Source organism: Nelusetta ayraudi, unplaced genomic scaffold (assembly GCF_046127955.1).
Source record: "Nelusetta ayraudi isolate G7.1 ecotype Tasmania unplaced genomic scaffold, CSIRO-AGI_Nayr_v1 ptg000039l, whole genome shotgun sequence".
Taxonomy (NCBI): Eukaryota; Metazoa; Chordata; class Actinopteri; order Tetraodontiformes; family Monacanthidae; genus Nelusetta; species Nelusetta ayraudi.
Genome location: NW_027466089.1, coordinates 1,910,751 through 1,920,892, shown reverse-complemented (window position 1 = coordinate 1,920,892; position 10,142 = coordinate 1,910,751). Strand labels below are relative to the sequence as shown.

Here is a 10,142-nt window from a genome sequence, read left to right as displayed (position 1 = left end):
ATAGGTGTAGTCTGGATGGCTCTTGTAGCTGATGTATCAGACATTTCCAATGTCAAATCTGTGCGACGTATTGCTGCCTGCTTGGCTGACTGGTCAACAATGTTGTTTGGTTCATGTACATCTAGGTTTTTCTGCACATTTGCTCGGGTTTTGATCACAGACATGGAGTTTTGACACGCTTGGAATTCTTGATCAGAGGTGGTGATGGACATAATGCTTGCATGGTTTCTGAGCGATTGTTTCTTGTTCGTTTTCTCTGGAGCAATCTCAATTTGTTTTTCCAAACAGTGAATAATAAAGCCATGCTTTTCCATTATGTCCATGCCCAAAACAGTACCCTCGCTGTTTCCTGGTAAATACCAGAACGGCTCAGTTAGCACTATTGCACCCAAATCAAGTCGGACTGGTTTAGTAAGGGTCGCTGTCATTAGTGTGTCATCTATCCCTTTGATTTGAATGGTCTCGTCTGTCAGAGGTAACGGGATATTCGTGCAGGAGCAAGCAGCACCGGTGTCAATTAATATGTCGACTAATCGGCCTCCAAGATTAGATTTTACTATTATACGGTTGCTGCTGGAAACAATGCTCCCGATGGAGGCCACGCATCCCTATTTTTGGTCATTCATTCGTTCTAGATCATCGAGGATGTCTGTTTGAGAACTAATCGCCGTTGTCTGTCTGGTTTGAGAGGTTCTTGAATGGTTTCGCATAGATTTATGAGTTGTTTTCCTGAATTCACCATTCAGTCTGAAACAACGTTCAAGTTTATGGCCAGATCGATGACAATAGTCACAGATAATGACATTATTGTCTCTCTCGGCTACCCATTGAGTTGCCGCTACAGGGCATGGCTTTAGAAATTTTGATCGCTGCTCTATTTTTGTGGCCCATTCAACGAGTGCGTTGAATGTATTCTGAGGTGGGTCTCCACCCAGAGCCAACGCATTCTGAACAAGTGGTCCAGCATTATTGCGTAGCATCTGTAAGAGAATTTCGTGGTTACGATCGCATTCTTCTATCCCACTGTATTCTCTAAAAATCACCCACATACGCTCTGCAAAAGTCTCAAATGTTTCTCTACTTGATTGTTTAAGATCAAGGATTCTATGCCACTCGGCCTTTGGTGGTCCTCTCATCTGAAGCAAAACTTCTTTTATTCTATTATAAATGTCGTCGTTAGTTTCACTGGGCTGTCTTTCAAGGATTGTTCCAGTTCTCAATTCTTGAGGAATTTTAGAGTGTAACTCTTCTGGAACTGTAAGCAAAACTATCTGCCACACATCGCGGGGCTCTAGATTGTAAACTAATGCTTGGAGCATTAGTTTGTCCCAGTAACTCTGGAATGGGCCGCGGCGGGGCATGATGCCGATAACCTCACGATGTTTTGAAGTTTCTTCACAAGACAATGCTCTGGTAATGGTGGTTACACCATTGTTCGCATCTGTAACTGTTTTGACGACTGAAACATTGACGGATTTTCTTGGAATTGTGTCTGTTTTGAGACGAGTTTTCATTCGGTTTCGATTGTTTTGCTTCGAGTGAGAGGTGCGCCGGCTGAGGGACGGATAGAGCGGGCTTTCTGCTGTTGCGAAAACTGCGGAGGTTGTCAGAATTTCATTGTCGGTGTCGACCTGAGTTACAGGGCACCCGGTGATGAGGGTAATATCCTCATCTTCACTGTCGTCTTGATCATAATTCTCAACACATTTGGAGCTAATAACAGCCTGTTTTATAGCTGCAACTGGAAAGCCAGCATCGCCACAGTAGTCTTCCAGTTGGGAAGTGTAGCGTTTGTCTAAGTTCAGCTTTTGTTTAAGCTGTTTAGTTTCAGTCTCCATTGTTTCGATTTGTCTCGCCAAATTTATTTTTTCATAATCAAATGCATCAATTTGTGCGCGTAATTTTTTCGTTTCTTCGGAGCGTAATGTTTCAAAATCTCGGATGTTCTCTAAAGTGCGGCGACCTTCTGTTATGGTTTTTGAGTCGTTGCGCCGGAGTAAATAAACAATTGCGATAGGGAGATCGTGAAATTTGCCTTTAGATTTTAGTGCAACTCCCTTTGTGGAATACCAGTGAAGAATTTCACTGTTATCCCATTCTAAATCAACGCCGAGATCGCGCAGACGAATTAACGTTTTGTATAAACGTAAACCAGCCATGTCCATGATCTGCTCATCTATGCCTACACACTCCTGTCCTAGTGAGTTGCGAAATGAAACTTTTCCCCCCATCGGATTTCTACGATCTCCGATCTCACAATGGATATGTCGATCCGTTCTATATTATGTGTCTATATATGATGTGTGTTCAAACTTTCCCTCAGTCTTTATAACTGCCGTAAATTTGTACTTACCACAGAAACTGTAGGTAGACACACAGGAATTCAAACCTCATTACTTAAACGTACCGGAATTGACTTCTCTCGCCTTCCTGCTTAATGCGATCGCGAGATCACGTCGGGGTCACCAAACTGTAGGGGAGGAAATATCTAGACACAAATAGTAATATCTCCCCAATACGTATTCCGTCGTTCCGGTGTCAAGGTGAGGATTTCAAAGTAAAATACATAATAATTAATTTAATCTGACTCCATTTGATAATAATAACTCTACTTTTATACATTGATTGAGAGAAAGACTTGATTAACAATTAAGAATATAGACTCAATAATAATAAACTTCTCGTGATCTGACATTAGTCTTCAGTTCAGGGATGGCTTCTATAAATTAACAAAACTATTCAGTTTGTTCATTAAACATGGAAGAATAGCCTGATGTCTTGGTTGGAGTATTCAGAGGTTATTGAACATGATACCCAATCTTATCTGTCCAACTCAGAGGTTAAGGGTTTGAATAATGTCCAGTGAAACTTACCATATAACTAAGGGCTTTGGGATTCTGATTAATCCCTATCTTAGTTCAGTGATGGCAGATATAGACAAAGCATTCAGTGACCTTCTTAACATAGAAGAACAGCCCAGACATCTAGGTTGAGATGTTCAGAGGTTTATATCTTCCAACTCAATAGTTAGAAAAACATGACACTCAATCTTTTCTATTCAACTCAGAGGTAAAGAGTACAAGCATTACTCAAATGAATTTACCATATAACTGAAGACTAAATCAATATCTGATGTCAGATTGCTCTCCACATAGAAACAAAAGTCTCAACAAGTTAATATTGAAGGGGAATGGATAACATACCAGTTTATTGCGATGTCCAGAGTAAAAATGCAGCAAAAATGTAACAGACCGGTTGTGTAAAAATGATGGTAGAAAAAATCAAGAAGTCAAAGAAAAAGAAGAAGAAGAGAGAGAGAGAGAGAGAGAGAGAGAGAGAGAGAGAGAGAGAGAGAGAGAGAGAGAGAGAGAGAGAGAGAGAGTCGGTCCCAGAAAAGGAGAGAAAAGAAAGAAAAACTTCAGATTCTTGTTCCTTCCCTTAAATATCCTCCCAGAACAGAGACACTGCTAAAATGCATATTTAAAAGATTCAGATCAGATCAACTCTTCCTACTCGGGAACCTTTTGGTCATCAGGGGTAATTTTCCACAGCAACAATAGATCACCAAGACCTTCATACCTCTCGCACTGACACTCACAACATTTCAAAGGAAAGTTCTAAACAAAAGGCAGAGACAGTCCCTGAATGCAAATCCAACAAACACAAGGAGATACCTTTTGGCCCTCGGGGGTTCCTTTCCCGCGACATGTAAATCATGTAAGTTAATTACAATAGGTGAGATTGATACAGTTGTAACCCCTGTCTTTGAAGAACTTCCATTGTTAGAGAAAACACTTCAGGATGTGGATTTGACTGTCTTACAATACCCTGATAAAAGAAAATGTTATCCGGAAGGTAGAAGAGACAACACAAAGTGGGTTAATTCCCTTGTCACGAAACGCACAAAAATCAGTCAGTTAATTTTTTTTTTAAATTCTTACATGGATGAATCCAGTTCAATATTATGGCAAGACTCTTCGTCTGACTTGGTTTATTTTTGGAACTTCAGAAATCAGTTTCTGTCTTTGGATTTAAAAAAAAGTTCTAAATTTAACGTGTAACACTTGTAATTGTACCCGCTGACAAAATGATTCCAACTCCATGGGCAGCGGTGTTTATGGTTAATAAATGTGTGCCTAAATTATTGTTGTCTATTCCCCAGATCCTCCGAACCATAACTCAGTCATTATCTTGGCCTCATCAGCATGTGGCGCTCTGCTGATAGTGGTGATATTGGTGATAGTGGCGCTAATATCCCACTGTGTCTGTCGCAAAACGAAGCGCACAAAGTCAGGTAAACAGACTGAGGAAGTCTACTTTCATCATCCAAGCATTCTCAACAACATACAAAAAGTCAAGCTGCTTGGTTTTGCAGTTTGGATTATTTACTTTAAGGATCTGTTTGGTCTCTAACAGTATTAAAATGCATTGTTTGATTAACAGGGCAGCCAAACGGAAAAGCTGGGGACTCTGAGCAACAGCAGTCAGAATCTCTCTGAAAACACGAAACATCTATCTATCTATCTATCTATCTATCTATCTATCTATCTATCTATCTATCTCAGTTGATGGATCATCATTGTTAATTGTAAAGACGTTTTAGAAAAAAAGCCTAGACTTTTGGATTGAGTCACACCCGCCAAATTCTGTTTGGATGCTCAGCAGAATGCTGAGTATGTACAGTACGTTGTGTTATGGCGACACCTGCAGGCTGGGTTCTTTTCAAGTTCTTGAGAAGAAGCACTAGTTTATTACTGTCGAGCTCAGCTTAGCTTTGTTGTGCAGAGACAAGTTTTTAAAACATTACTCTTACTGAAATATTCCAACAATATTTCCTTCCTGTGTACATAATAATTCTGGGCACTTCGAAAGATGTCATGTTGCAAGTTTTTATGACATCCATATGTTACCGCTGCATGTACCTGGAATATCAATTCATGTGCATCGTTTTGCGCTGGGTGTTATATGGTGAAGGTGATCAATGAATATAAAAAGAGTTATCAGTTGTGTTTATGGCCCATCATATATGTTGATAACTAACGAGCTTATAAGTACAGACAGCTGTGCTTCAGCTGTGAGCTCTTTGAACTTTCTTTGAAGTGGAAATTGTATCGATATGACAAGTGTTGTCGGTTGTTATACCGCTACGCCACCAGGTGGCAGTAAGTTATGTTGTCAGGTAAACCTGAACGACTGAAGCACGGAGCAATAAAGTTCATTCAATGACTCTGGAGTGCACGCGTCATCAATACATGGTACCAGGAGAAATTGTGAGGGAAAAAAAGGTGGAAAATGAACTCTCTTCGACAGCCAGATGAGTTAAAGTTGACAGGAAATGTCGACGATAACTGGAAAGCTTTTAAGCAAAGTTTTGAGCAGTATACTCTTGCTGTCGGTCTAAAAGACAATGAAGAGAAGAGGAAAATAGCCGTACTCGTGCAAAAATAAAGGTGACAGCGGCAGCGTTGAGGAGGAGTCTCCGTTCTTCGTGGAAACAGTAACGCTCGTGGACGAGGAGAGAGAGCGTGACACCGATGAAGAGGAGCACAAAGTGATCCGCAATGAGCAGGAGGAGCCTCCGGTCTACGTGGACAAAGTGGAGAATGGGGATGCTGAAGAGGACGAATGGATTGCAGAAGTGGGAGTGAATGGCACGGGTGTGTCACTGAAACTGGACACAGGGGCGCAGGTAAATATCCTGCCTATGAAGGACTTTCACAGACTAAAGAAAAAGCCCAAAGTGTGTGCTAAAAAGGTAAACCTGAGAACCTGTGATGACAAGCCTATATCTACAAAGGGAGTGTGTAGAGCAAGTCTCGCTTATAACGGTAAAAAGGTAAATGCATTTTTTGTACTAGTTGAGGGGTCAAGACAACCGCTTCGGGGGTTAAAAACATGCAGTGCTCTTGGTTTGATAAAAAGAGTCCATGTCATTAACAAAGAAAAGGTGACACATAAAACAGGAAGGAAAGGCTAATGACTGGGTTAAAGAATACAATGATGTGTTCAAAGGAATATGCTGTTTACCAGGTGAACACAAAATTAAATTGAGAGCAGATGCAGAACCAGTCATACATCCAGCCAGGAAAGTGCCTGTTGAGGCTGAAACAAAAGCTTGATACCCTGATAAAAGAAAATGTTATCCGGAAGGTAGAAGAGCCAACAGAGTGGGTTAATTCCCTTGTCATTTTAGAGAAGTGAGAGAGATATCAGACTGTGCATAGATCCTAAGGATTTAAATAAAGGTATCCAATGTGAGTATTCCAGGTTACCAACCAAATCAGACATTACCAGTGCCATGAATGGTGCATGTTACTTCTCCAAGCTACATGCCACAAATATAACAACGACCAATCAATCTTCCCCTGCCGCAGTAGTAAGTGCAAATGGGCCAAATGATATGTCGCCTTTATATTTTCATGAGATACACCCATGAGGGGTACTAACCATCTATTCTGTGTCACCTTTTTGGTTTTTTTTCTCTGACTGACAAAGAATATTTTGCAGTTGTTTGTGTTCTGTTGGCGGCACCCATACTCCCTACTTCCTGATGTGTGTCATGATATGGCTTGTGGGTTTCATGCTGATCCGGTGGCATGAAGCGCGGCGAAGCTGAAGGAAGCTGAAGGAACTAAATTCACCGAAACGGCACCAGGTTTGTGCTCTTCGCTCAGTTATTTCAACGAGGAAAATTCCATCTTTGAGAAAACCATTCAGTGCCGTTGTGCGTCTCGTAGCTCTGGTCGTCACATAGGAGGTGTCTGGATTTGTCACTCTGACCTGCAGATGAGTCCAAAACAACAGCTCGGGCCACGAGTTGGTTTCAACATCCTGCAAATGCAGAGGATAAAGATGGAGGAGTAATGTGGTCAAAAGTCAGGATTTGTTTTTTATTCACACAAGCACAAGTTAGACATTAAATCTGTGCATCTGCAAGATCACAACATAAAAGCATAAAAATAGCAATAAAACACACAATTAAAGCCCTTTTTTGAAACTCATTTTACAAGGTGGAAAAGAGATGTTATTTCATTGTATTTTAAGTCTGAAAATAAGTTGAATTGTGATTTTACGCACCCAAAACATTGGGAGAGTAGGGAGTGATTCCTGGGAAAAAATTAACTTTTTGTGTCTAATGAAAACAGGACTTGATTTAGTTGCTGTAACATAACTTTTTACTGACAGAGGCAGGACGCAGAGATGTGCATCTGCCACATTTAACTTTTTGAGACGAGAGTCGACGCAGACTGCAGCTTTTCCCTCCATGACATGTTTTCCTGCTGTGATCATGTAAAATGTGCTTCATTAAATGCTGTTACACAGGCAACATGGTTTGCACGGCTCACATGATCAGCTTGATTTGATAGCTCGTGAGTTTGAAGATTGACGGCCCAGAGCCATAAAATCTGTTTATGGTTTGTGATGATGGTGCATCTCATTTTATCCCATTATCCTTGATATGTATATATATATATATGTATATATATATATACATATATATGTATACATCATGTGAGGCACTTAATGGGACCTCAGATAAGAACAGTTTAGCAACAGCTCAGGTCAGCTGTTTGGGGAAAACAACAGTGAGGCAACCAAGTCGTGGGCCAGAAAATAACGTTTTGAAGTGACACTCAACACTGATGTGACAACACAGGATGCCAACCACTGTGATCATTTTGCAAGCAAGGGGCGGGGCCTCCACTGCAGTTAGAAAATCAGCCGTTTTTAAATATAACAGATCAGCCAGTGAGATAAAAATGCTGAGCTTGATCATTGTACACTTCCTCTTGACAGCAGAAGACACGTAGACAAGCTGAAAGTAGCTGATAACATGCTGATATTACAACCACGTGATTATTTCTAATGTATACAGTGATCATGACATGAAAACAAACAAACAAAAAAAATCATTGTTTACACTTTGAATATTTTCTTTTTCCTGAGTCTTACACATTTGGCAGGTGCTCAGATATTGACGGCTGGTCAAGTCAATTAATGTTATCGTCATAACAGTGGAGAAAGTAGGAATCCAACACTCAAGTTGTGTTGAACACAATCCTGAGGACACTTGGGACACACAAGAGACAAAAGAGCGAACATGTAAAGTCGACGCTGGTTCGACCACCTCTTAAATCAACGATCAAGAGGTTGTGCATGTTTAATTGTGGTGGTTTAATTTGACTGTTGCTTGTTCATGCCAAGTTTAGACTAAAACGTGTCCACATGAGGTCACACTCAAGGAGGCGTCAGCTGTTACTCAAATTATCTTTGAGTTTACTGAAGAAATGTGTTCTCTCTCTTCCTCTCAGTCCATCATGTCTTAGTCTCTGCTTTGATCTCATCTAAAAGGGAAGCTTTAGTTGCTACACTGACTGTATGAAAAACATACAAATTGAAGGTGCGACACCAGTTGGGCCAACATTGTCGGTGAGACCTGCTCCCCGTTTTGAGGATAATTTGGATGTGCTCCTTGTTGGATGTGGATGTATTTTGGAAGCTGCTGATTGAGTCCACGCGTTGATTGACTGAGGAGACATGAAGGCTGTGGCTGGACTGTTGCTGCTGTTGCTGTCGCTCTGTTATGGTGGTTACGGTGAGTTGTTGAAGACATAATGACATTTATATTTTTGTTTTGGCATTTTAGTTTAGTCACAAGTGTGGCGTCTTTATAATTTTGAGATATACTTTTGTTTTTCCTGTCTGACTATAAATGTTTTATTTCTTTATATTAATATAATTTTCCTTCTCTTTGCACTATGGTGTTGCTGTACTTATGCAAATTTCCCCAATGTGGGATTAATAAAGGTGTTCTATTTTATTCTATTCTATTCTATTCCAGTCTTGGTGGATTGGGGTTTCCTGTTCAATCATTTTCCAAAAAAGGGAAATAACATTAAATGTTTAATTTAGGATCATAGTTGTCATTAAAACATGCTGTCATTAATGACACATTGGTTTAAATGAGTTTTCCCCTCATCATATTACTGTAATAGTGAGGTTTGTATTTGTGCTTGTTGTGCAGGTGAGGAAACCTCCTGTGATGGCCGACAGAATAACACAAAGTGTTATGGGCCTTTAGGAGGATCTGTTGTCATCCAGCTGCTGAACCATATTTCAACAACAAGTAGACTTAGATGGTATTTCAATAGCAGTGTCATACTTGAGATGTTTAAGGGTCGATATCTAGTGAATAAGCTGAAAGATGGATCTGTTATCAGTAACGAGACAATAACGCTCCACAACCTAAACTGGAACGATGCTGGTAACTATACACTTGAATTCATTAATTCAGAGGGAGTACCAGCTGGCAATTGGATTCTACAGCTGATGATTCAAGGTAACTAACAACTTCTGGCAGCTTCTTCACTTTATCGCTTTAAAACATTCATATCTAATATATGCCACCAATCTAAAGGTTGAACACACCCTCTCATGCAGTGTTTTTTTTCAAATCTTTTTTATTTTTTGCATTTTAGATACGTACAGAGAATTTGATGAAGACATCAATTGTATGAGAAGATAAATTTTTTTGATATCTTAAAATATGTTTCATAGGAAAGGTGGCTATTTTGAATAATGTAAAATATAAAACATGTTTGATTTATTTCACACTGACATTGTCTTATTTTAAATCTATAGCGTGTGTGTGTTCTTCCACCAGCTCCAGTCTCTTATGTCTGGATGACCTCACAGTGTCTGTCCCAGGGAGAGACCAAGGTCTCCTGCCACTCACTGGGAGGGGACAGTCCTTTTAGGTACAGCTGGAGTCTGAATGGAGTCCCTCATGTTTCGTCTGAAAATGACTCGCCTATGGTCACTCTGAAGCAAGGAGAGTCTGGCTATGTGGTCTGTAATGTCAGTAATAATGTTGGAACAGTGTCCGGAAGACAAATGATATCTGAATGTGGTGAGAAATAGTTGATCATGAATATCATAATAATGATTCACTGCGCTGTGCATGGGTTGAGAGTCTGTTTCCTCCATCACAGTTTTCATTACCGGCAGCTTGTCCAATGGGACGCACATCTCAGTCTGGTTGCCTGGAGGTGCCGAGTTAATATGTTATGGGCCAACATTACCTACAACAACACCTACAACGAAACCATGCAACACCACCTGCAATGGTAAGTGCAAATCAA

At 40.3% G+C, this 10,142-nt stretch overlaps 1 long non-coding RNA gene across 1 annotated transcript; it reads left to right on the top strand.

Moving 5' to 3' along the window:
- The first annotated feature begins 8,224 nt into the window (after nt 1-8,224).
- Nucleotides 8,225-9,803, top strand: LOC142892738 (uncharacterized). The gene is made up of 3 exons (XR_012927482.1): nt 8,225-8,596; nt 9,026-9,340; nt 9,665-9,803. It is a non-coding gene; the product is annotated as an uncharacterized LOC142892738 (long non-coding RNA).
- The last annotated feature ends 339 nt before the right edge of the window (nt 9,804-10,142 follow it).